General features: G+C 39.1%; 1 long non-coding RNA gene across 2 annotated transcripts in view; it reads left to right on the top strand.

Moving 5' to 3' along the window:
• The window catches only part of LOC120221624, an 83,852-nt gene that overhangs the window by 33,918 nt on the left and 23,383 nt on the right, over positions 1 to 26,551 (top strand). The window contains exons 6-7 of one of the 2 annotated variants that reach the window (XR_005525845.1): positions 3,620 to 3,766; positions 22,673 to 22,714. This is a non-coding gene — a long non-coding RNA (uncharacterized LOC120221624). The remainder of the gene's footprint in view (positions 1 to 3,619; positions 3,767 to 22,672; positions 22,715 to 26,551) is intronic. The other variant, XR_005525846.1, reaches the window with a different exon arrangement.

Here is a 26,551-nt window from a genome sequence, read left to right as displayed (position 1 = left end):
GTGTCCTGTGCCTTGTCTCCTCCAGGCACACAGGATTTCTTTCCTCCCTCCCTTTTGCTCTCTACTCACAAACGAAATGGACCTGCTGTGACCACAGAACCACTCTAAGGCTTCAGTTTTGCTAATCCAATGAGCTCATTCATTCATTGGAACATTACATTTGAAAGGCTTTGAATTCCTGCATTTCACATATGAAGAAATTGGGGTTTGGAGAGGCGAAGTGGGTAAAATGAGAGAAAATAAGGACCCCTTTTGGCTCTCAAGTAGAGAAGTAAAATTTTCTAGAAATGTTAGTGTCATGGGGAAAAGTTCGGTTCTATTTCCACTTCTTTTTCTCTACCAATGTTTAAAAATATGGAGGGGGGAATGAATTTTGACTATGCAAGACTTACATTTTAAAATTAAAACAGCAAAAATCAGTAAGTGGGACTTCATTAAGATTAAATGCTTCTGCCCAGGAAAAGAAATGATCAACAACATGGGAAGTCAATCTATGGAATGGGGGAAGGTATTTGCGAGCCATATATCTGATAAGAGGATAATATTCAAAATATATAAGGAACTTGTACAACTCAATAAAAAAAACAGTTCAATTAAAAAATGGGCAGAGGACTTGAACAGACATTTTTCCAAAGATGACATATAAATGGCCAATAAATATAGGAAAAGGGGCTTAATATCACTAACATCAGAAAAATACAAATTAAAAACACAATGAGGTATTATCCCACACCTGTTAGAATGGGTATTATTATCAAAAAGATACCCAATGATACAAAAAGATAACAAATGATACAGAGAAAAAGAAATCCTTGCGCACTCTTGGTGGGAATGTATATTGTTGCATCCACTCTAGAAAACAGTATGGAGGTTCTTCAACAAATTAAAACTAGAACTACCATATGATCCAGCAATCCCGCTTCTAGGTATATATTCTAAAATGAAATCCCTATCTCAAAGAGATATATGCACCCCCATGTTCATTGCAGGATTATTTACAATAGCCATAACATGGGAACCATCTAAGTGTCCATCAGTAGATGAATAGATAAAGAAAAAGTGATATATGTACACAAAGGAGTATTATTCAGCCAAAAAAAAAGAAACAAATCCTGTCCTTTACGACATCATGAATGGACCTTGAGGGCATTATTAGTGAAGTAATTCAGATTGAGAATGACAAATACTAAATGATTTTACTTATATATGAAATCTAAAAACGCTTTAGAAACAGATTGAAATGACAATTTTCAGGGGCTGAGGTGTGGGGGAAGTGGAGCGATGTTGGTCAAAGGGCTCAAACTTTCAGTTATGGTATGAATAAGTTCCAGGAGCTAATGTACAACATGGTGACTGTAGTTAACAATCCTGTATTGTAGACTCCAAAGTGGCTATGAGGGCAGAGGCTTAATATTTTCACCACCACCACCACAACGAAATGGTAATTATGTGAAATGAAAGATGTGCTAACTAACGTTATTGTGGTAAACACTTCACAATATATACATATATCCAATCATCATATTATCCACCTTAAATTTATACAATGTTATACGTCAGTTCTATTTCAATAAAGCTGGAAAAAATTAAAACAAGAAACCTGTTATGGAAATGGCATTCCATAAATGGTTATGAAATATAAAACGGCATATTCACCATAAGGCTAATTAAAGCTTAACCTTCAAGGCCCTTCACTTATCTGGGCCCCTTCCAAAGGACTACTATTGTGCTCACATAGTGAGATGTGTTTGTAAATTTGATAATAAGATATTTTATCTGCAAGACTTTTACTCTTTCCACCTTAACTGCCCTTTTGCTAGACTTTTCCAGGTATACTTATGTGCCTCCCAGGCTGTTCTGTGTGTGGTATTGTTAGCCTTCTTGGTGGTTTGGTGGAGGAATATCTCTACCTCAGATAATTTAAGGATATTGAAAGTAGGGCTAGACGTTTGGCTGCTGTGTGAATGATCTTTAGTCCCTAGCACAAGAAGTATGTGGGTAGTGCTGGAGAAACAATTTGAAAGATGTGCAGTCAGAACCAATCCATATGTAGAAAATTCTTCCAATCATTAGGCATGTAAAAGCTTATTAAACATAACATCCATTTAGCCATGTAAGCAAGTGTTCTGGTTCTCCTTGTCACCGAATCAAAACTAGAAGTTCTCTCCTGTCAGGAATATAATCAACAATGAAGCATATTTGGTTATAATAACACTCCAAAATAAAATTATTTTTCGTATATTTGTATATGAAAATATCAATAGATATTTCTCTATCGAGAAGTATATTGTAACACATTTTCAGACCTCATCACAAAGTCATTCATTGAGATATATTTCAAATAGAAAAGGATAAATTGAACCTAATTAAGAGTAATAACTTATATGAACACCTTAGACAAAGACTTAGTGATTTGACCACAGATATTGACATCCACAAAACAGCATGAAACTCAGCTCACTACAATGAATCATCAGTAATAAGCTTATTGAAGGTTGTCATAAAGTATTTAAGATCAACTTGCACAAGAAATTTGAAATGTCCTGAAATCTTATAGTTCACGTATGAAAGAAACTTCGTCTCAAACCTAAACTTACACATGATAAATTAGCAGTGGAGCTAAATACTTTTTCAAAACTACCCATGATAAAAAATACATTTCAACCTGTTATGCCAAAGAAATGACTGTAAATCCTCTTACTGTTTTTATAGAAAAGTGTATTTTAAAAAAGTATTTGCATTTGAAGACACTATCAGACTATGCAACCCAGAGTTGTAGGGAAAGATATGGAAGAAGATGTCAGGCAGTTAATTCATTAAAATGTTAATACTGCTTTGCTAGATTCTGTGATAATGGTATTTGTCAACTTATAAAAAAATTATAATTGGTTGTGATCTTTTTTCTCATTTCCTATCTGATTTTGTATTTTAATTATTTTTCTTAAAGTTTCTGCAAATTGTAATAGTTTCAGGCTTCATGAAACCTGGATCTGCCTCACTTCCAACTAATACAGAGTCTGCTGCTTGATTTTTAATGTTGAAGAAATTACAAAAATTTTCAAAGCCAGGCTCTCATCTTCTCTGAGAATAATGAATACTGTCTGCCTAGATAACCCATAGGGCTTTGGGTTATAAAAGACAGACAGGGGGAGAAAGGGAGGGGAAGGAAAGGGGATCGAGAGAAAGAGAAAATACATGAGAGAGAAATTTTAAACTGCAAAGCAATGTACATGAGCAAAATGCAAAGTGATCTCTATGACCTATTTCTATAGTATGTGACCTACTCCTGTCTCTTCTTAGCATATAGCTCATCATTTTACTTTTTTGTTGATCGTTTGGCATTGCGATTTTGAATGTGTAAACTACGTAGACTGACTCTCCCTTCAGCATCCATTAATCTTCAAGTGTTAGGAAAATACCCCCCTCCCCCACCACCACCACCATGTTTAAGTCACTGTCCTTATAGTTTTGGAGGCAGCTGAAAACCATTTCAAAGTGGTATGAACTTTGGGAAGGAGTTTAAGAATTTTGGTGACCCCTTTTAAATGTCCTCATTCTACATCCATTTGTTTTCCTCTTCTAATGGAAAGTAATGCACGCTATCGTCTATTTTTCCAAGGTACAACATGGGACAGGTCAACGAAATTTTATGTCATGCTGATTAAGAGTTTCCAGTTTTCTGTTTTCAGTATCTGTGGCTTCACTGCTCAAAGCCTACCTTCAGCAGCCCAGTGCCACATTTGAGACTGCAGCACCCCATTTCAAGGTACCAAATTCTACTTAGGTCAAGGTTCTTGGTCTCAAACAGAATTCTAGCTAGTTTAAGTGGAAAGAGATTTATTGAAGGATACTAGTAGCTCCCAGAATCTTGGGAGAGCCACAGAACCAGTTTTGGTTTTCAGTCAAAAACTAACAAACAAAATAAAATAATCAAGCAAAAAAGCAGTGGTTTCAAATGATTCATGAATGGATAGAAAAGATGTGGTATATCCACAATGGAATAATACTCAGCCATAAAAAAGAATGGAATCTTGCCATTCATGACACATGGGTGGGCCTAGAGGGTATAATGCTAAGTGAAATAAGCCAGACGGAAACTAATACCATATGATTTCACTTATATCTGGGAGCAAAACAAACAAACAAATGAAGAAACAACAAAAGAGAGAAACAGACTTATAAATATAGAGAACAAACTGGTGGTTGTTGCCAAAGGGGAAGGGGTGAGGGATGATAATGGGTGAGGGGATGAAGAGATAACACATTTACAGTTATAAAACAAGTAAGTTACATGAATGAAAACTACAGCATAGGAAAGGAATATAGTCAATAACATTGTAATATTCTTATCATGGTGAGCATTTCATAATGTATATGATTGTTGAATCACTATGCTGGACACTTGAAACTAATTTAATATGTTATATGAGCAATACTTAGGTTAAAAAGAAAGAAGAAAAACAGTAGTACTAGGAGCCTGTAGTGCTCCAGGCAGGTAGAGTACTATGTGGCAGAGTCTACTTAATTGTGTCAGAGGAACCGCTTGGCCACACCACTGTGCTCTCCATAAGAGACATGCTCCTGGCATGCAGTGGCCGCCTCTCATTGCTCATTTCTCATCCAAGTCCTGGCTAGATGCCTCAGCTTGCCAGGAACTTAGGCCACCTGCCTGCACTCAAGTGCAAAGAGACTAGGGAATGTTGGTGTCGGAATGAGGGAGAGGGAGCCAACCTGCAGGCTGCCAGTTTCCTGCTTCTTTACAAATTCATTGTGAGAATTCAGGCAAGGTATTTAACCTCTCTACTAATCCATCTTCCTAATACTTAATGTGGGGATTTTGGACGCCATGAAATCCAAGAATCCTTACGGTAATACAAATCTGTCCCTGCACTAGTTAGAACTCTGGCTTCTAGTGACTGAACTCTGACATGCACTAGTGAAGGTGAGTCCATGGTATTGGCTCTTGTAACCTAATTGTGGGAAGGGTAAGGGTGTAGTTAGCTTTAGGGCTGTCTGTCTCATTGGACCTCTTGCTTGCCCCCCTCTCTGTGTCTGTGTGTTGTTTTCTGAAGACCAGTTTCTTTGGGAAGCTGGAGAAGTGGCCAAGGCTTGTATCCAAACTATTCTGAAGTCATAAAGGAAAAGAACTCTTCTCCCAGAATCAGATTTTAGGTCCAGAAGGCCTTTTTAATTAGCCAGGCTTAGTTTCTGTGCCGACTCCTGTGGCCAGAGGAGTGGAGTCTTTAACCAGAGAAGACATGTCACACAGGTATGGCCACCAGAGAATTTGACCTGAGGCAGTCTGGCACCCAATGTGACCAGGACAGATGCTAAGAGCTAGTGTGCCACAATATGTGACATGGGATTTCTTCATTTGTTTTCATTTCAGATACTTCAAATGAAATAAACTTCAGTTATTTTGTGAATCTGCATGTTGTATGGGGCTGTTAAGCCCCATACTAATACCACATATGACTCAGCTCCTGTGTTCAGGGAGCTTAAAATTTAATGGTAGGGATAACAGCAATACAGGCACATGGAGTCCTAACTGTAAACAAACAAGATCATGGTTTTAGGGAAAGATCTGAATCCTCAAACAGATGAATATAGAAGTTGAAGTTCACATGGAGAACAGTTTTGCCAGCCATTTGACCCAAATCATATTCCCAAGCCGAATACAATTGATATTTGTATTTTAAGATCAAATGATCTTAATGATCAAAACATCATAGGTAAAAGAGAAAATGGATGTTTTTTTCTTCAACTTTTGGCCTTTATCTTTTTTTCTTGGATGTTGCCTATGTTGGTACATAGACAGCCTTTTCTTTTGAAAAGTCACATTATTGTACCGAAATGTATTTTGCCTTTAGCAATAAAGGTGATAGTATGGTTCTTTGGTCTTGTATTTTCTGAACATAGCTTGCTTGTAGAAAAGAAAAAAAAAGTCTATTTTCTTCTTAGACTCAAGGAATAGTTAGCTCTCTCTAAAATTTATCTGTACTGTATTTTGCATATTAAATTATAGAATGTTGACAATTAGATTGTTGAAAAAGTGTGAAAAGTTGCAGTCAGTCTGTGTTTTGGTTCATCAAACAAATGAACTTGGTTTTATAATCTGAAGCACATGCATATTAAGTAGATAAAAGTAATTGCAGTAAATCCTGGCAATAATCCGGATGTTTCAATAATGTCACATTGTTAATTCTGAGTTTACTTGTAACACTGTTGCATAAGGGTCTTACTTTTAAATTTTTAGTCTGGTTGGCCTCTGCTTCTCTGATGATTAATTGAATTGATTAGATTTCATTTAATTAGATTGTATACTTTAATGTCATATGAAAGCATTTTTGAATGCATTTTGTACCCTTTTCATTATGGGCAATCTGTATAGATTTAGGCAGTGGTTTATATATGCTGTTTATTTCTTTCTTGAAATTTTTATTGTAATAGGCAGTAACCAATGTGTATACTTCATGATGACATAGGATCACTTCTTGCATTATAAGGTAGATGGCCCTTAAAACTAAATGGCAATCTTTAACATTCCAGGGATTTAACCCACAATTTTTGATGAATACCAATGCTATAAAAGAAATGTTGTCTTGGTGTAAATCAAAATCAAAATCTTGGCATTACAATCTAATTGAGAAGTTTGTGTTCTCATGGAGCAGAAAAAAACAACGACAGAGAGAGGTTGAGGCACCTGGGTGGCTCATTCAGTCAAGCATCCAACTCTTGGTTTTGGCTCAGGTCTCGATCTCAGGGTTTGTGAGTTCGAGGCCTGAATTGGACTCGGTGCTGACAGTGCAGAGCCTACTTGGGATTCTCTCTCTCTCTCTCTCTCTCTCTCCCTCTCTCTCTCTCTCTCTCTGTCGCACGCTCTCTCTCTCTCTCTCTCTCTGTCGCACGCTCTCTCTCTCTCTCTCTCTCTGCTCTTCTCATGCTCATGTGAGCTCTCTCTCTCAAAATAAATAAATAAGCTTAAAATAAACAAAAACAGAGGCACCTAGGTGACTCAGTCGGTTAAGTGTCCGACTTTAGCTCAGGACATGATCTCAACAGTTTGTGCGTTCAAGCCCCGCATCGGGCTCTGTGCTGACAGCTCAGAGCCTGGAGCTTGCTTTGGATACTGTGTCCCTCTCTCTCTCCCCTTCCCTTGCTTGCGCTCCGTTTCTCTCTGTCTCTCAAAAATAAATAAAACATTTATTAAAAAAACACAAAAACAATGATAGTGAGGAGTATAGGATGTTGTGGAAACATACAGCAGGAGCCCCCACCCCAGTCTAAGCATATCAGAGCAGTGGCAACTTAAACTGAGAATCAAAAGATTCCTAGGAATGATACTTAGCCTTGTGAAAAATATTCTAGTCTGAGGAAATAGCACGCGTGAAAGCCCTGAGGTGAAAGAGAGGTTGGGAGTTTTGGAAAAACTAAAAGAAGTTCCGTTCAGCTGCAGCACAGACATGGGGTCAGCGTAGGGAGAGGGGTTAGGAAACTGATGCCAGGAGAGGCCTAACATGGGGTAAGATTAGCAAGACTAAGCAGAATGGGTGGATCATGGACTTTGGTTGGGCTGAATTTCCAGGACTTACTGTTTAACTGGATTTGAGAAACAAGGGAGAGAAGAACGTGAAGGATCATTCTGGCTTGGATCCTGGGTAGATGGTGGTGCCACTCATAGAGGAGGACCATGGGGCAAGAAGCAGGTTTGGGGGGGGGGGGTCTGTGGGACTTTTCAAGACATCTAGGCTGCCATGAGATACTGAGAAGGCATCAGAGTATATATATATACATGTCATATATATATACATTTATATACAGAGTATATATATATATATACATATATATACATGTCATATATATATATATATATACAGAGTGTATATATATATGTATACATATATATACATGTCGACATGCAGGGGATTTACAAATGAGTATCTTTTAAAATAGGCTTACAGGGATCTGCCAGAAGAGGCAATAAAAACCAGGACGGAATGCTTTTAACAATTCAAGGAAAGAAAGTATTTCCAAAAGGCTTGAATGGTCATGGTGTCAAATGCTACATGGAGGTCAAATAAGATAAAAACTGAAAAATTCCCATTGGATTTTGCACTGAGGGTGCTGTTGGTGACCTTGGCACAAACACTTACAGTCAAGCAGCTGGGGATGAATCCAGATGTCCCGAGTTGAGGGGTGAGTAGGAAAGAAGGAAGTGGGAGATAGCGAGTGTAGACAGCTTTTTTAAGAAGAATGTTAGTGAAAGGGAGGGTAAAGATAAGGCAGTTGCTAGATGAAGATGGGAGGCTGGGGGACACTCTAATATGGAGAGGCTTGAATGTGTTAAACACTGATGATTTGGAACAATTAGTGGAGAGAGAATGGTTGAAGGGGGGTGCAGTCAATAGAGAGAGATCTCTGGGAAGGTGGAAGAGACGATGGGATGCACAGTACTGGATAAGGGGTCTCTCTTTAAAAGAGGCAGAAGAACAGGCCCATTGTCACTTAGGAATGCTTTCCATTCAGGTAACAGAACCCCAGCTGCTAGTAGTGCTTCATTGAAGCAGAGGTTTATGTTTTCTCACGTGAGAATCAATTTGAGACGCGCACATGGGCATGGTTTCTGTGTCAATGGTGTCAGCACTGACGGCTTGACGTCACCTTATTCGTCTTGGCCTTTTCCCCTTAGGCTGTGATCAAGGCAGGACAAGAGGGGGCAGAGGTGATATTGGCTGTACCTGGTCCTTTAATCAGGAAGTGTTGCCAGAGGTTTCTGGGAGACTTCTGCTTATGTCTCATTGGCCAGCATTGTGGGGGAGGCTGAGAAAGCTTTCTTATCTTCCTGGTTGAAGAAGTTAAGGGACACGGGGAATTGGGAGTGGCAGTTAGATCAGCCAAATGGCAGCATCTAACACAGAGCAAGTGCAGAGTTTGTTAAGTTTGGTACCATGCAGCTAAAGGGCTTCCATCTGAATTTCTGTTTCCTTTGAAGTTGGAAATAAGCCCATCTGCTATGCGTGACAGAACAGGTGAAGGTGGTAAAAATCGGAAATGCCCCTTTTGGAGAACTGGAGAAACTGGGGACTGATGAAAGTCAGTGACGGTTTTCCAAGCAACACTGAGGTTCGATTCAGATTAGAGACCATGGGTTCATGGGACATATGACTAGCGGAAGGTGTGGCTGCTCAAGGACTATTCAGTGTGTGACCACAGGACGATGGAAATGTTATGTGGCACGGTTTAGTACACTTTTGATGCATAGAAAGTGGTTGTATCATTTAATCATTTTTACTTTGAGGGGTTTTTTAAATGTTTATTTGGGGGGGCAGGGAGACAGAGAGGGAGATAGAGAATCCAAGCAGGCACTGAGCTGTCAGCACAGAGCCCGATGCGGGGCTCAAACTCATGAAACATGAGCATCTGACTTCATGACCTGAGCTGAAGTCAGATGCTTGACCAACTGAGCCACCCAGGTGCTCTGAGTTGTTTATATAAAATTCATAATGTTTTCTTTTTAAAAATTTGTTATTCATTCTGTAAAAGCCATCATTTAACATGTTTTAGGTATGTCTCATATATTTCTGTGGAATATTTTTCCACAACTTTTTATTTTGAAATTTTGCAGATCTATAGAAAAATTGAAAGAGTAGTAAAATGAACATCCTTATGCCATTCACGGACACTCACTAATTAACATTTTCCCACATTTTCTGTCTTTTTCTTTTTTTCTGTCTCTCTTTGTCTCTTTCTCTCTACACAAACACACACACTTTTTTTTTTCCTGAGCCCCTTTGAAACTTTGAGTTGTAGACAATAAGACACTTCAGCTCTAAATACTTCAGCATGCATCTCCTGGTAATTGGGACATTCTCCTACGTAACCACAACAGCATAATTTTTTGCCTCTTAGAGAATTGTTAATATCATCAACTAGTATTCAGTATGTTTTTGTTTCCCACTTGTCCCCAAAAATGTCTTTCAACCCAGTCTGAAGGAGAATATTTGAAAACTATATATATTTTTAAATTACTTTAATAGATTTTGAATTGCCCTTTAGCAGTAGGCTTAATGCTGAAATTTTGTTGCTATTTGTCAGGGCTTTTCCAACCTTTCTAGAGTTTCATTTAAGATGCATACAACAAGGTATAGTGTCTTGTACTATACATACTTGTATATGTGTATATATGTAAAACTTACATTTGTATTGGCTTTTTGTTTTTCTGATTTCATTTAGCGGTACCCTCCCTACCCTCCCACTTCCCAGTTAATGACCAACCTCTCCATCCTTTATTTTTTGACTATAGATGTGTATTGTGTGATAAAGTATCTGCATTATTTCTTCAACATACCCATTAAAGCCTATATTTGAATATATATTGTAAACTGTTACTTTCATTGTTCAAATGGTAAATGTGACTTAATATTTGCCCAGATGGATGAAGTAGCTATGTTATGGGTATATTAGGAATGTTAATTAATAAAATCTAATTCAGTGACTGAGAGGAAGGTGTTTCATACAGAAATTCAATTTACCTTTTGTAAAACTGGAAATACTAGTGACTAATGTCCCTGAGATGAAGAACACTCTAGGAAACATGGGGTGTGCCTAAATATAATACAAACATATTTCTTCCTTATCAAGGAACTGAAATTCTAAAACAACATGGAAACAGACATGTAAATAAAGAATTGATAATGAAAGGGAGCACGAACATTGAAGCTGTTTGCCAAATGCAGGAATAGGATTAAGGATATTTAAACAGGAACAGTTCCTTGACTTATATGTCTCCTTTTTCATACTGATTTAATCTGTTAATAAAAATGGGGTGATCGCGACTTGAGTAATTTTCCAGGCATTTTCACCATCACGCAAGTGTATATGGTATGGTGGTTGTTCCCATTAGAATGCATTGTCTTGCATGAGGTACTGGGTGGGCCCCTGGCATTGGGCCCAGGCAGCTACCCCTTACAACTGAAACTTGTCTGGTCACAGCCACCCTGGCAGAGTCCCCCACAGGAGCCCTGGATGCACAGACTCCCCTGACATAGGCACTTGTCCCTAGCACTGACCTTCAGTGCTCCCAGTGTACCGGTGAGTTTTCAGTGTTTGGCACATATGTCTCCACATCTTTGACTCAGGGCCTTTTTGTGATGAGTGTACTGGTATTAACTCTGATGAAACTTCAATTGTCAAATATGCCTGCATCTGAGGAGCCAAACCTGGCTGAAGGAAAACATAGCCATCCTGAAAGGCTTTCTTTTCTTTTATTATTTTTTAAATGTTTATTTTTGACAGAAAGAGAGAGTGGGGTAGGGGCAGAGAGGGAGACAGAGGATCTGAAGCGGGTACTGTGCTGACAGCAGAGAGCCCCATATGGGGCTTGAACTCATGAGCTGTCAGATCATAACCTGAGCCAAAGTCTGATGCTAACACACTGAGCCACCCAGGTGCCCCAAGAGGCTTCCTTTTCATTCATGACCACCACCCCATGAGACTAACAGTTCTGTTTCTCTGATCTGTTCACTCACCTGCAGGATTACATCATTGTTTCTTACCTTCTCTCTGTACCCCTCTTCGCTCGCTCTCAGCTACTGGCTCTGCTTGGTACTTCACTGAGGAAATGGAAGCAACAGAAAACTGTCCGTGTTCTCCCACCATCATATCCTCAAACTTAACGTGATCAGGAGCCCATATCATGAATTGTTTTCCCACTTTTTTTTTTTTTAAGTTAAGCATAAGCTATTCAGGCTCTGTGCGAAGACAGCCCTTTCCCCTGGACACTAGATTCCATCCCTCTCACCTGTTCAAGGACATCAGGCTGGGAATTGTCCCCTTTTCTCTTGCATTATCAATTCCCCCTGTCTCCTAGATCTCTTTCACAGCCTATTAGTATGTTTAATATGTCCCATCATAAGCACAGCAACAACAAGAGTACTTCCTTGACCCCTTCCTTTACTTACTAGTTCATATTTTATTTTATTTTTTTTTAAATTTTTTTAATGTTTTATTTATTTCTAAGAGAGAGAGAGAGAGAGACAGCGTGAGCAGGGGAGGGTCAGAGAGAGAGGGAGTGACAGACTCTGAAACAGGCTCCAGGCTCTGAGCTGGCAGTCAGCACAGAGCCCGACGCGGGGCTCGAACCCTCGAACCGCGAGATCATGACCTAAGTGAAAGTCGGACGCTTAACCGACTAAGCCACCCAGGCGCCCCTACTAGTTCATATTTTAAAACTTCATGTCATGGCAAAACTTTAGTGCAGGTGTTGAACTTCCACCTGGTCTCATTCACTCTCAAGTTCACCGTTGTCCGCTCTTGTCCCCACTCCAAACAGAAACCGCTCTTCTCAAGGTCGTGCAGACTCATCTTTCATCTTATTCACCCATCAGCAGCACTTCTTTTTCTTCAGTGTGTTAATTTATTGTGAGAGAGAGAGAGAGTGAGTGCAAGCAGGGGAGGGAAGAGAGAGAGGAAGAGAGAGAATCCCAAGCAAACTTGGCACTGTCAGGGCAGAGGTGTGTGTAGGGCTGTGAGACCATGCCCTGAGACGAGATCAAGAGTCAGATGCTTAACCGATTGAGCCACCCAGGCGCCCCCGTCCTCAGCCCTTCTTATAGTTGATCACTCAGTCCTTTGTCCACCTTGTCTTCTTTTCTCCCCATTTTCTTTGCTAGTCCTTCTTTTCTTCCGGCCCCTTCATGGTGGAGAGTCCCAAGTTAGCCTGTCTTCTCTAGCTTCACTCACCCCTATGTCAGAGATGCTTAACCTGAAGTCCACAGACCTGCTGTCTGTGACCTTGCAGACATTTCTTATTTTCACTAACCTCTAAATGAAACTTTTCATTTCCTGCAATTATGAACGTAAACAACCAAACTGATAATAATATTAGCCATATCTGCAACTTTGTCTCTAATTAAAAATCACAGATGTTTTCATCTCCTTACAGTTATTACAGATATCTTGAAATATTAATCCACATGACTTCTTTAAAGTTACTGTAGTTTGTTTATTGTTAGTTCTTATTATACAGTATATTAATAAAAGATAATGTTACCATAGTATAACTTTTCAAATATTCTGATGCTATGTTTCATTATAATTGGTTTTCTTTATACCGTTTATATACCAAAAAATATTTAAAAGATATTTTATGCATTTAAAAAATATCATTCAGGGAAGGAGCCTGAGGGTTTTAATAGACTTTCAGAGGGATTTATGGCACAAAAACTTTTAAGAGCCCATCCTCAAAATTATCTTTAATCTCAGTTTTAAATACTATTGAAAATTATATTTATATTTCCAACCACAACCTCCCTTTTCAGCTAGTAAATACCTGTGTTCACCTGCCTACCCAACATTTTATCATAGATGCCTCATTAGTGCCTCAGACCTGCCTTCTTAAAAACCAGTTTACTGAATCTCACACATTCTCCAAACCTGTGTCTCTTAAGAGTCTTCTCCCCTCAGTTGGGCAAATCCATTTTTCTAGTTGCTGAGGCCAAAAACCATAGAATCAGCCCTGACTCCTCTCTTTCATAAACCACATCTGATCTAGAGACAATTTCATTGACTCCAAATTCAATTCAAAATTGAAGGAAAGACATTGCTATTGTCAGCCCATTCCTAGTTTAGAAGTCGAGGCTGCTCATAAAATTATGTCTCAAGGGGAAAATGTTTTATAATGGAATCCTGTCCATTATGAATTTTTTTTGTCAACCTAAAAAATGATTTTTTATTTTGGTATATTAGTATTTTTCTTGAAAATACAGCAGGAAGCATTAATGGCCGCTGTTGGTATTGCCAACATTCTATGCTTTCCCCGATTCTAGCCTATTCAAGCCAGAGCAAAAACAAGATAATTGGATTATGTTACTCTGTGACCTTTTCCAATTCTAATATTCTGTGATTAAATCTTGCCAATGAGTAATGTGCTTTTAGAGAAATCAGTTTATTCACATTTAGGAAAAAGTAAGTGGCACTTAGGAAAAAGTAAGTGGTGGTTTTTGTTAGCCGCTACTTGTTTTCTTCTTAATGAAAGTCAGCATATAGAAAATACTAATCCTCTTTAAGTTTCCAAAAGAGCCCTATCAGTGCTACCTCCAGGGCTGACCACTTCTTTTTAATTTTTTTTTAATGTTTATTTATTTTTGAGAGAGAGACAGACAGAGCATGAGTAGGGGACGGGCAGAGAGAGAGGGAGACATAGAATACTATGCAGGCTCCAGGCTCAGTAACACGAAGCTCAAACTCAAGAACCACGAAATTATGACCCAAGCCAAAGTCAACTCTTAACCAACTGAGCCACCCGGGCGCCCCAAGAATTGACCACTTCTTACCATACCTTGTGCTAAACTCCAATCGAAATCACTGTCCTCTCTGCCCTAGATTGTTGCAAAAGTCTTCTAACTTTCCAGAGTCACTGTTCTTTGCAATACTCTCTGCATCTTGTCTCTACATAGCAACCAGTGTGATCTTCCCATAGTAGTTTCCTGCTGCCATTAGACCAGAATAGAAGCTCCTTCTATGGCCACAAAGCCTCACCTGTGGGACCTGCCCATCCCACTGACCTCACCTCCTCCCTCTCACCCCTCATTCATTGCTTTTTTCCTGCTCCTTGAGCATGACAAGCCCAGGCCTCTCATTTATGCTACTCTATCTTGACATCTTCCCTGGAAAGCTCTATCCTGACCTCTTCTGATAAATTAGGTATGAGCTTGGGTGGGATCTCCCCAGAGAGGTCTGTCTTTATCACCACAAATGAAATAACGCCTCCCCTAGTCGTTCTCTAGTCTGTTACTCTACTTCTTTTTAGCATTAAAATTTACCACTACCTGGGGCGCCTGGGTGGCTTAGTCGGTTAAGCGTCCGACTTTCACTTAGGTCATGATCTCGCGGTTCGTGGGTTCGAGCCCCTCATCGGGCTCTGTGCTGACTGCCAGCTCAGAGCCTGGAGCCTGTTTCAGAGTCTGTCACTCCCTCTCTCTCTGACCCTCCCCTGCTCACACTCTCTCTCTCTCTCTCACTCTCTCTCTCTCTCCTAGAAATAAATAAAAACATCTAAAAAAAATTTACCACTACCTGCAGTTATACTATGTATTTATCATGTCTGTACTGTCTAACTCTCTCTTGTGAAATTAAGCTCTCAGAGGTCAGGTTATTGTTACCATTCAAACCCACTTGCAGGCACTAAGAGTAGCCTAGCTCATGTATTACTGACACAGTACATTTAAGTGCAATAAGTGGATGAATGAACTAGGTGAAAATGACAACAAAAACAAAAATTACAAGACTGTGTCTCTCCAAAGGGCTAAACTTTACTTACAGGGAACCCAATGGATACCTTCAAATCCTTTTCCTTACTTGTTACGAGTTGATTGTATAATTCTAAGCACTTACTCTTCAATATGTTGGTTAACTCTTGTAGTAAAGTAATTCCATACAATGCATTATCCTGATGCAGATTAGCAAAAATTTTATTAGGTGAGAGTAAAAAGTCTAGAAAAAACCTGGAAATAAATAATGGCCAAAAATACATATATTGTTTTTGGGTTACACGATAAACTGAGAGAATAAGTTTTAGAAATAAATGATCTAGGGGCGCCTGGGTGGCTCAGTCAGTTAAGCATCCGGCTTCAGCTCAGGTCATGATCTCGCAGTTCATGGGTTCGAGCCCCACGTCGGGCTCTGTGCTGACAGCCAGCTCAGAACCTGGAGCCTGTTTCAGATTCTGTATCTCCCTCTCTCTCTGACCCTCCCCTGCTCATGCTCTCTCTCTCTCTTTCTCAGAAATAAATAAAACATTTTTAAAAATTAAAAAAAAGAAATAAATGATCTCTTTTTCAAAGGCCAACAATTTAGCAAAATTTGGAATGAACTTTACAGTGTAGTTTCTGGAATGAGCAATGAAAGAATCACCTTTGCCATCTTATTTTAGGTAAGAGAATTGAGTTTGTATTATGTACATACTGGATGTCAGTCTTAGAGATAAGTGTTTCTTAATAATCAATGCCAAACTTGTATAGGCCATACTGATTGTCTGTATTTTTGGTTGTTGATACTACTTTAAATATTAATTTGACACTTCCACGCTTCTTCATTTATATATATTTCATTTGTGGACAATCATAAAATCCCATGTGACCCAGATAATGGGAATCAGCAATAAGGACTTGCTGTTGGGGGCTTTAACAGAGGCCAATAACTATAAAGTGTTTCATTAATAGGAAAAGAATAAGACAAACCTACTGTTGACCTTTGTTTCACATTAAAATGACCGGAGTTTGACACCAAAATGACAGCTGGTTAAAACAGCTTGAGATTTCAAAGTGCTTGAGTATATATAAATATTATGACTGATCTCATAAGTGTGTTGGAAACCCGTTTAAGAAAGGTCCTTGGCTTAACAGTTTGCTACATTCTCCCCTGTTGGTAAGAGAGAAATATCATATACATTCCCCACCAAAGAAAGTTTTATAAACTTCTAGATTTAAAGGAAATAGAATAATTAAAAATGTGTCATTGGACTCAACAGAACCAAGGCTGGAGATTAATACTTTGAGTATAAATTACTAGCTCGTACACACCTAGGGTTCATATTCCTGTAGTTTGGTAATAGGACAGATACTGCTCCAGATTAACCTTATGTGATGAGATGCCAATAGTAGTAGGTTGTGGAAAATTCACCACTAAGATTTGTTTCTGCCACTTCCTCTTCTACAATGGAACCTGTTAGGACAAAGGGAGCTGGCAGGGATGAAAAGATGTCACTGACAGACCATTCCCACATTCTCACAGCATTCCAAAAGGCATATCTACTGGCAACCCTGTACTCCTTCAAATGGTATCAACTTTATTTTTAAAAATCTTATCCAAGCTACTGTTTATCCTAAACCTTATATTATAGCGACTTGTATTCTGTGCAGTTTTCTGTAGGCAAGAAAAATTTGGGATGACAGGAAAGAATAGGAAGCAAGAATGATAAACAAAAGTCAGAATGATATAGTTTGTTAGTGGACAGAATAGATTAAGATTATCAGTAGTGCAGAGTTCAAGCAGAAGCTTTCCCATGAGGTTTGTAACATTTCTAAAAGACGTTAGCATCAATTAGTGAATAATTAATTCATGACAGTGGAGGCTGACCAGGACCATGTAATCAGGGTGGGGAAGCAGGTCCGAGGCACAGAGAAGCATCTATGCAGATCTCCAGCAGGTGGGGGAGGGAAAGAAGAGGCATAAGGCATGGTTGCCATAGGTTCAGATGAATAATTTCATTTCCGTGTTTACTTTTTAATTTTTAAATGGTGTCTTGGTGGCTCAGTCGGTTAAGCGGCCAACTTCAGCTCAGGTCATGATCTCACAGTTCGTGGGTTCCAGCCGCATGTTAAGCTCTGTGCTGACAGCTCAGAGCCTGAAGCCTGCTCTGAATTCTGTGTCTCCTTCTCTCTCTCTGCCCCTCCCCTGCTTGCCCTCTGTTTCTCTCTTTCCCTCAAAAATAAATAAACTTTAAAAAGATAGTGCATGCACACGGTACAGAATTCAAACAATGCAACAGAAAATTGATTGAAAATTAAGTCAGCTTCCTACTTCAGTTCCCAGACCCCAGGTCCCCATCAGAAGGCCAATGCTTTCTTGTAAATTCTTCTATGCTCTATGCACAGACAAACATTTATATATAACTCCTTTTTTACAAATGGCAACAATAGTATTACTTACAGCGCCTCCATTTTTCACACAGGTCAGTTTATTCTAAACCTTGCTTTTTTACCTAATAGATCAGAGTTTCATTCCTCCTAACTTCCTCAGTGCCTTTTAACAGCCACATTATATTCTGTCTTTTGGGTGTGACAGTCTCCTATGATGGACATTTAAGTTTTTTCCAGTCCTTTGGTTCCATAAACAGTGCTTCAGTCACAGCCTCATGCCTATGAGGTCATCTCTTTTCTTTCTTTTTTTTTTTTTAAATATTTTTATTTTATTTCTAGGATAGAGAGAGACAGCATGAACAGGGGAGGGTCAGAGAGAGAGGGAGACACAGACTCTGAAACAGGCTCCAGGCTCTGAGCTGGCAGTCAGCACAGAGCCCGACGCGGGGCTCGAACCCACGAACCGCGAGATCATTACCTAAGCGAAAGTCGGATGCTTAACCGACTAAGCCACCCAGGCGCCCCGAGTTCATCTCTTTTCTATATTTCTGCCGAAAGACGTTAGAATAGGGCAGGAAAAATCAGAAAATTAAGTTCTAATTAGACTGAGATATTGAAGACAAGCTGATTTATTCTGGGACAGAGAGAAATTACCATGAGGTGGTATTGATAAGAGAATAAAAGTTAACTTAGATGAATAGGGCTTCATTGCCCCACAAACTGATTTGAGGCAAATAGCAAATACTTTTTGGTACATTAGTGGTACTCTTCTTCATAAAACATAAAGTTCAAGGTTGGAGTAAGTACTCAGTGAAAGTACTCACATAACAGCAAATATCATGATGACTCGTGCAAGACCTGCTGTTTTTTTAAAGGGAAACAAAACTATTATTGAGTAGATATTTTCCCTCAGCTTTAACCACTGATTTTAAGAACTATTGGGGCACCCAAGTGGCTCAGTTGGTTAAGCATCCAACTTCAGCTCAGGTCATGATCTCACAGTTCGTGAGTTCAAGCCCTGCATCAGGTGCTGTGCTGACAGCTCAGAGCCTAGAGCCTGCTTTGGATTCTGTGTCTCACTTTCTCTCTGTGCCTCCCCCACTCATGCTCTGTCTCTGTCTCAAAAATAAATAAACATTAAAAAATTTTAAAAAACTATTAAGAACATGAAAAAATAACATTAATATATACAGCCAATAAGCATGTTGAAATGTGACATCTCAGTACACAACAAAGAAATGAAAATGAAAAGGACATCTTTTGTGTGCAATCCAGAAAAAAAAATATTTTTATTACAATGCACAGTGATAGTGACTAAATAACTAAAGATCCCCCTGTATGGGAAACTATCATGTTACAGTTTAAATATATTTTTAACTTTAAAAATACATAAAATATTCTGAAAATAATTTTGAAATAAAATAATATTTTAAAGAATACCGATACATAAATATTCACATTATAGTGTTTAAATTAAAGACTCTGCCTAGAATTATATGTATAACTATATCTATGATAAAGACTCATGTACGTCAGAGAGGGAACACCAAAAAGAGATAACAGCAATTATCTCTGAATAGTGGAATTGTGAATTTTTGTTTATACTTTTTTTGCATTTTCCAAATGTGCTACTGCAAGTCTTGCTTTTTTAAAAGATTAAAACATGTGAAAATGGAGACATGGCTTATTTTTTTTTTAATATTTTTATTTCTAGGAGAGAGAGAGACAGCGTGAGCAGGGGAGGGTCAGAGAGAGAGGGAGATACAGACTCTGAAACAGGCTCCAGGCTCTGAGCTGGCAGTCAGCACAGAGCCCGACGCGGGGCTCGAACCCTCGAACCGCGAGATCATGACCTAAGCGAAAGTCGGACGCTTAACCGACTAAGCCACCCAGGCGCCCCAGACATGGCTTATTTTTAGTAAGAGCTTTCCAAATAATGTATATTCCTTTTCTCAAAGGAATCCTTCCTGTTCTTAGCCCCCCCTCCTTTTGTGGAAGTACTTGAATCAGGTGTTAAGGAACTCACATTATAGATTGTATATTTCATCAAGCAGTGTCACATTGAGATTTGGTGTGAATGATCTAAACCCTTCCTCCACTCCATGGAGGGAAGGCCTAATACCCGTCAAGACTGTCTTCTCCAGCCTACACCAGCCCTCCAAGCTTCCAGATAACAGCCAAATGCCTCCAGGCACTCTGCTGGCACAGCCTCACAGGCAACTCGGGTTCATTCCTTTCTTTCTTTTTTTTTTTTTTTAATGTTTTATTTATTTCTGAGAGAGAGAGAGAGCGTGAGCAGTGGAGGGTCAGAGAGAGAGGGAGACACAGAATCCGAAACAGGCCCCAGGCTCTGAGCTGTCAGCACAGAGCCGGACGTGGGGCTCGAACCCACAAACCGTGAGATCATGACCTGAGCTGAAGTCGGATGCTTAACCGACTGAGCCACCCAGGCACCTCTCGGGTTCATTCTTAAAATGAGTTCCTGTGCTTCCCCCAGTCTCCTGTCACTTCCCAAATCCCTCCTTCCATGTCATTGAAAAACCAGTCGCCCCTGATGCTTCTCTCTCCTCCACGTCCAGTCCGTGGCCAGATCCTGTGGGCTCTGCCTGCATAGTATGCTGTGCCTCTGCCCCTTCTGGCCGTCTCCACTGCCACCTCTCCACCCCGCTAGGCCCCAGCCACCTCTCAGGGCTAACTGCAGCAGGTCTCACTCTTGCCCCCTTCCAGTCATTCTCCACGTGCACGGTAAATGATCTCTTCTCATCACAAGACCAATGCAAACTACAAATTTATCAGATTGGCAAATTTCAAAACTTTTAATAATACATTGTGGTAGCAGGCAGGGAATATAGGATAATAGACACCTGAACATTGCCTGTGGGAGTATAAATTAATTCACTCTTTTTGGGATGCAATTTGGCAATACCTATCAAAATTAGAGTCATATAGAACCTTTATGACCTGCCTGTTTACTTCTGGGAATTTATCCTTCAGGTGTCTTACAGAAGGCAAAATGACATATGTCTGTGCATATTCATTGTGGCAAACGTGTGTGTGTGTGTGTGTGTGTGTGTGTGTGTGTGTGTGTGTGTCTTAAATGCCCATCAATGGAGAACTGATATAAAATAAAGAATGGTAGGTGCATATGATAGAATACGACATATATAGCTTTTGGTTAGTTCTAATTGAGCTGATGTGATAAGTGCCCCCAAGGTAATTAAGGAAATAATTAAAATGCAGAAGAATGTGCATATAACTATTTTTGTTAAAAAAAATAAATAAATGGGGTTGGGGGGATAGGTAATTGTGTTTGGTCTCGGACCAAACTGGAAACTGGGACCAAACTGAGAACTGGGTGGTAATAGGGTGGGAGTGGGAAAGAGATGATTTTTAATTGTATACCTTTTTACTGAACTTGATAATATATATATATGTGTGTGTATATATATATATAGTTTACACAGTCAAGAGGGAAAAACATTTCAGTTAAAGACTTATCTTTAAAGAGTCAAAATATGGGCATATGACCTCTCTTGTGAATTCCTTTCCATTTAGGATAAGACCCAGTCCAGGATTACATGTCTCCACTGGGGCCAGCTTCTGTCTTGTCTCCAGAGAGCCTCTGCGGACTTCTTTTCTTGCTCCCCACACTCCAGCCTGCTTTCAGTTGCTCTAACATGTCATATCCTGTCCTTTTTTAACTCACAAATTAGACAATATATGCACCTTTGTTTATATCTCTCCTGCTGCCTGAAATGCCTATTTCTCTTTTTTCATCAGTGACCCACAGAGAAAAATGCTCCAATCTATATTAGGTTCCTTTATCACATACTAATCTGTGTGGATTTCAGGTAGTGTCTGGTCTGTGTGCCACTTTTTATTTTATTAGATGGGAGCAGTCAAAGAAAACACTTTGTTGAGATTCAAGAGATCTGAATTTTTATCTTACCATTGCATAACTGTGGCATTCAACAAATCAGTTCTCTTCTCTGGGCTTCAATCCTCTCATCTGTAAAGTTAGAAAACTAGACTAGTTGATTTCTAGGGCCCTACTATTTATTAGGATGCTATGAGTATATAGTACAAAGTGAAATGCACATAAACATTGAATTCTGGTGTACTCTATATAATGTGAAATACATCTAAATATCACATGCTTGGATAAAAGAATTTTATGTTAAAAATGAAAGTTTAGTTAACTTTTCTTCAGAGTAACTTAACTTTTTGATTATTTCTCACAACATTGTTTCTTGATTCCTTCTTTAACTTTTACAATCGTGTCAAAAGCCAGAGATCCAGATAACACTAAAATAAATGTACTTAATGTCCATATAGGATATGCTTATGGGCCAAACCCTAATTGTTTTATTATAATACTCTACTTGCCATGTTTTTATAAGGCATTATTTTTATGCAGTGTCTATAATTTATTAGATCATATAACTTTTTTTCTCATTCCTGTTTTTGTTTAAATAACAAATCCACTAGATGGTGTATATGAACAGAGAGAAAGAAAAGTTAGTTCCTTTTTCTACTTTATAGCTCAAGTTCAACGGTTCTGTTTAAGAAAGGAAAAAAAATTCTGGTTACATTTTGATTTGGGGAGCAAGGGAAAGATGTCCCCAACAACAAAAAAAAACATAACCAAAAATGGATTTTCTGCAATTTTAAGGTTTCTATTAGCTATTATAATTGTTAATTCTATAAACAGAGTATATAAATTAGAATATGCTAAATATTACTTGATTCAATAAATGTGATTAAAATTATTTGCCTTCTTATCTCTCAGCTTTATCTGTTGTAATAATAATACATTCTATTCCATAGACATTTTTGATTGTCAGATTATTCTTCCATTTACTGATTACTACTTATGAATTCTGGATACTGTTTTAACCTGGATTTTCTGAAAAGCTAATAGCATCCTATATTACAAGTTAATTCTTTGTTATAATGAACCACATTGGGGTCATATTATAATATATCAAACCCTTATAAGAAGGAAATTGTTTTAATTATTTCTTTTCTCTTAGGCACCTGATCTGATGGCAGTGAGTTGAAGGTCATCCAAAAGTGTAAGTTTACTGATGATATGCTAAAGCCAGTCTTTTACATATTGTTCCCCTTGGCCTCGTTTTCTGGGTAGAAGTGAGAGCAGAGCAGGTCTAGGGATCACAGGCCTATTGCCCTGACACATCTTGTTTATTAACAAGATCCATGAGATCCCTCTGTGATTCTTTTTTTATTTTTAATGTTTTATTTGTTTTTGAGAGAGAGATAGAGATAACTTGAGCAGGGGAGGGTCAGAGAGAGAGAGGGAGATACAGAATTCGAAGACAGGCTCCAGGCTAGCTGCCAGTACAGAGCCCGACGTGGGGCTTGAACCCACAAACCGTGAGATCATGACCTGAGCCTAGGTCGGACGCTTAACCTACTGGGCCACCCAGGCGCCCCTATCCCTCCATGATTCTTGAACTGTAGGCTGGCCTTATCTGAGAATCACTTGAGCTGATCCTGGATGAATCAGACAGGTGAATTGGTCTTTGGGGTCAAAGTTCTTATGGGATAAATGGCTTTTAAGGTTGAGCTAATAGTTTCCAACCACTAATTTACATTGGGGGAAATTTGATCTATTAATAAGTAAAGGGGACTAATTTGGCTTCACATAACAAAATTAGAGGAAGGTGACCACTTCATTTAGGATTGTCCCTCCCCTACCAGAATCCCTAGTTCAGTTTCTCCTGGTAGTTCCTTCTGTTTGTAGAAAATGAAGGAAATTCTCATACATGAGTGGAATTTTCTAGCAGCTTTGAGCTTTATTTTTTCGAGATAAGATATATGTTTAGATTACTGGATTCCAGTATGCATTTGTGTCAGTTTAATTAGGAATGCACGGCTTCCCTTTCTGTTTAAAAGTCAGATAAGGCAGAAAAAGAGCCTTGAAGAGTTGGCTTTCCTGTTTATTCGTTTCTCTCCACTCTCCTGAGCCCTCTGCAAGAAGGGTTTCAGCCCCCCCGCACTCCTCCACAACTGGCCTTGCCAAGGTCTCCCATAACCCTTACTTTGTTTTATACAAAGCTCTTTTATTCTCCTCATCTTATGTGGGCCCCGAGTATAATTTGATGCTGTTAGTCACCCTTCTTCTCTTTTAATTACTTCCTTAACCTGGCTTCCAAGGCATTATCTTTCCATGGATGTCTCTTACCTCATTGGCTGAGATCACTGTTGACTGGATCTCCCTCTTCCTTCCTGACTCCTAAACACTGCATTGCCTTATCACAAACAAATCCTGACCTGAGCCAAAATTAAGAGTTGGACATTTAACCAACTGAGCCACTCAGGTTTCCCTTCTAGCTATTCTTCTTGCCCTGATGATCTCATCCTGCCTTTAACCTTTCAATACCACCTATGTGCTAATGGCTCTCAAATGTATTACCCCAGCTTCTGTGTCTCTCTTGACCCTCAGGCTGCTATACCAACTGTTTACTTAACAGCTCCATCTGGATGCCTAGTAAACATCTGCAGCTTGACATGTCCCATACTGAACCCCTTCCCACCCCCAGCCAGCCAGTTCCCTGTCTTCTTAGTCAGTGGCAACTTCAAGCCAAAAATTGTTGTATCCTTGACTGCCCCCTTTCTCATACACAATCCATCAGAAATGGCTCTGTGCTCATGTCTTCAAACTTTGTCAAAAGTCTGACCACTCTCATCTCCACTGTTACCCCTCTGGTTCCAGCCACTGTCATCTCTGGCCTCAATTAATGCAATAATGTCTTAACTGGTCTCCCTGTTTCTACTTACCACTATTATCTATTACCCAAATAGAGTGATCCTTTAAGTATGCAAGCCAGATGATTTTTGTCCTTTGTTCCAAGTCCTTCATCTCACACAAGGTAAAAGCCAAAGTCCTGAAAATAGTCTCACAGGCTCTGCCCACTCTTTGGTCTCCCTCCTCATCCCCCCTCCCAGGCAATCAATCTGGCCAGCTGCCCTGGCCTCTGCTCCAGGCTGCCTCAAGGTTCTTGTGCTCTCTCCTCCCTCTGACTCAACTGCTCACGGGCTTGCTCTCTCCCTCGCTCCAAATCTTAGCTCAAAGGTCACTCACTCAAAGAGAGCCTGACTACCCTGTTTAATACTGCCTAAAATCATCGAACCCTTCTGCTCCCAACTTCATTTTTCTTGAGGGCTTTATCCCATCTGACCTACTTTCTATTTTACTTATTTATTTTTTTTATTATTAATACTCCTCTGGGTTTTCCCCCTGCCCCCTTCCCCAAAACACATCCTCGAATGTAAGTCCCTCGAAGGAACGAAATTTTGTTTTACATGTTCCCTGTTGTACTCTTACCACTGGAGGAGTGCTTGACATATAGTAGGCCCCAACAGATATTTGTAAAATGAACACATGATTAAAAAAAGGTTTGTGTTACTGGATACCCTGATCTAATGGGACTGAAGTGTTCTGTTTATGTCTTAGAGTTAAAACTATACTATCGTATGAATTTTGGAATGCTTGATTAACTACTCAACCAACATTAATTGAGTATCTTTGCACTTTGACACTTTGGCACTATGCTTAGAGAGATGAACAAAACATTACTCCTTGCTATCAGAAGCTTGTGAAACTCCTTCCATTTAAAACTTTATTTTGCAATATTTAATATCTACAAAATTGACACAGAATAATGTATATTCTCTGTATTAAAAAATATAAATAATAATGAATCCTTGTATGTCCACCTTATATCTGAAGAAATAAAACATTTTAAGTGCAGGTAAGCCCCTATTATACTCCTCTCCAATTGCATCTCTTCCTTGATGCCAGAGATAACCGCTATCCTGAATTTGGTGTTAATCATTCCCATGCATTTAAAAAATATTTTTGCTACATATGGATCCCTAAATCACACGCAGTATTATTAGGTTCAAATGGCATCAAATGCAGGTCTTTTATATATATATTTTATAGTTTATTTATATATAAATTATATATACAATTTTTTATATATGTATATAAAAATTATATATATAGATATAATTTATTGTCAAGTTAACTAACATACAGCGTATACAGTGTGCTCTTGGCTTCAGGAGTAGATTTCTGTGATTCATCGCTTACATACAGCACCCAGTGCTCATCCCAACAAGTGCCCTCCTCAATGCCTATCGCCCATTTTTCCCACCTCTCTGCTCCCCCTGCCCCCATCAATCCTCAGTTTGTTCTCTGTACTTAAGAGTCTCTTATGATTTGCCTCCCTCTCTATTTGAAACTCTTTTTTTCCCTTCGTTTCCCCCATGGTCTTCTGTTAAGTTTCTCAAATTCCACATGTGAGTGAAAACATATGATATCTGTCTTTCTCTCTCTGATTTATTACATTTAGCATAATACCCATTAGTTCCATCCACTTTATTGCAAATGGTAAGATTTCATTCTTTTTCATTACTGAGTAGTATCCCGTTATATATATATGTATATATATATATACACACACATATATATACCACATCTTCTTTATCCATTCATCAGTTGATGGATATTTGGTCTCTTTCCATAATTTGGCTATTGTTGATAGCACTGCCGTAAACATTGGGTACATGTGCCCCTACGAATCAGCACTCTTGAATCCTTTGGATAAATTCTTAGTAGTGCTATTGCTCGGTTGTAGAGTAGTTCAATTTTTAATTTTTTGAGGAGCCTCCACACTGTTTTCCAGAGTGGCTGTACCAGTTTGCATTCCCACCAACAGTGCAAGAGGGTTCCCATTTCTCCACATCCTTGCCAACATCTGTTGTTTCCTGAATTGTTAATTTTAGCCACTCTGACAGGTGTGAGGTGTTATCTCAATGTGGTTTTGATTTGTATTTCCCTGATGTTGAGTGATGTTGAGCATCTTCTCATGTGTCTGTTAGCC

The sequence above is a fragment of the Hyaena hyaena genome, unplaced genomic scaffold (assembly GCF_003009895.1).
Source record: "Hyaena hyaena isolate Hyena2069 unplaced genomic scaffold, ASM300989v1 scaffold_795, whole genome shotgun sequence".
NCBI lineage: Eukaryota > Metazoa > Chordata > Mammalia > Carnivora > Hyaenidae > Hyaena > Hyaena hyaena.
The sequence above is the reverse complement of the archived record's forward strand: the minus strand, read 5'-3'. Positions and strand labels throughout refer to the sequence as shown.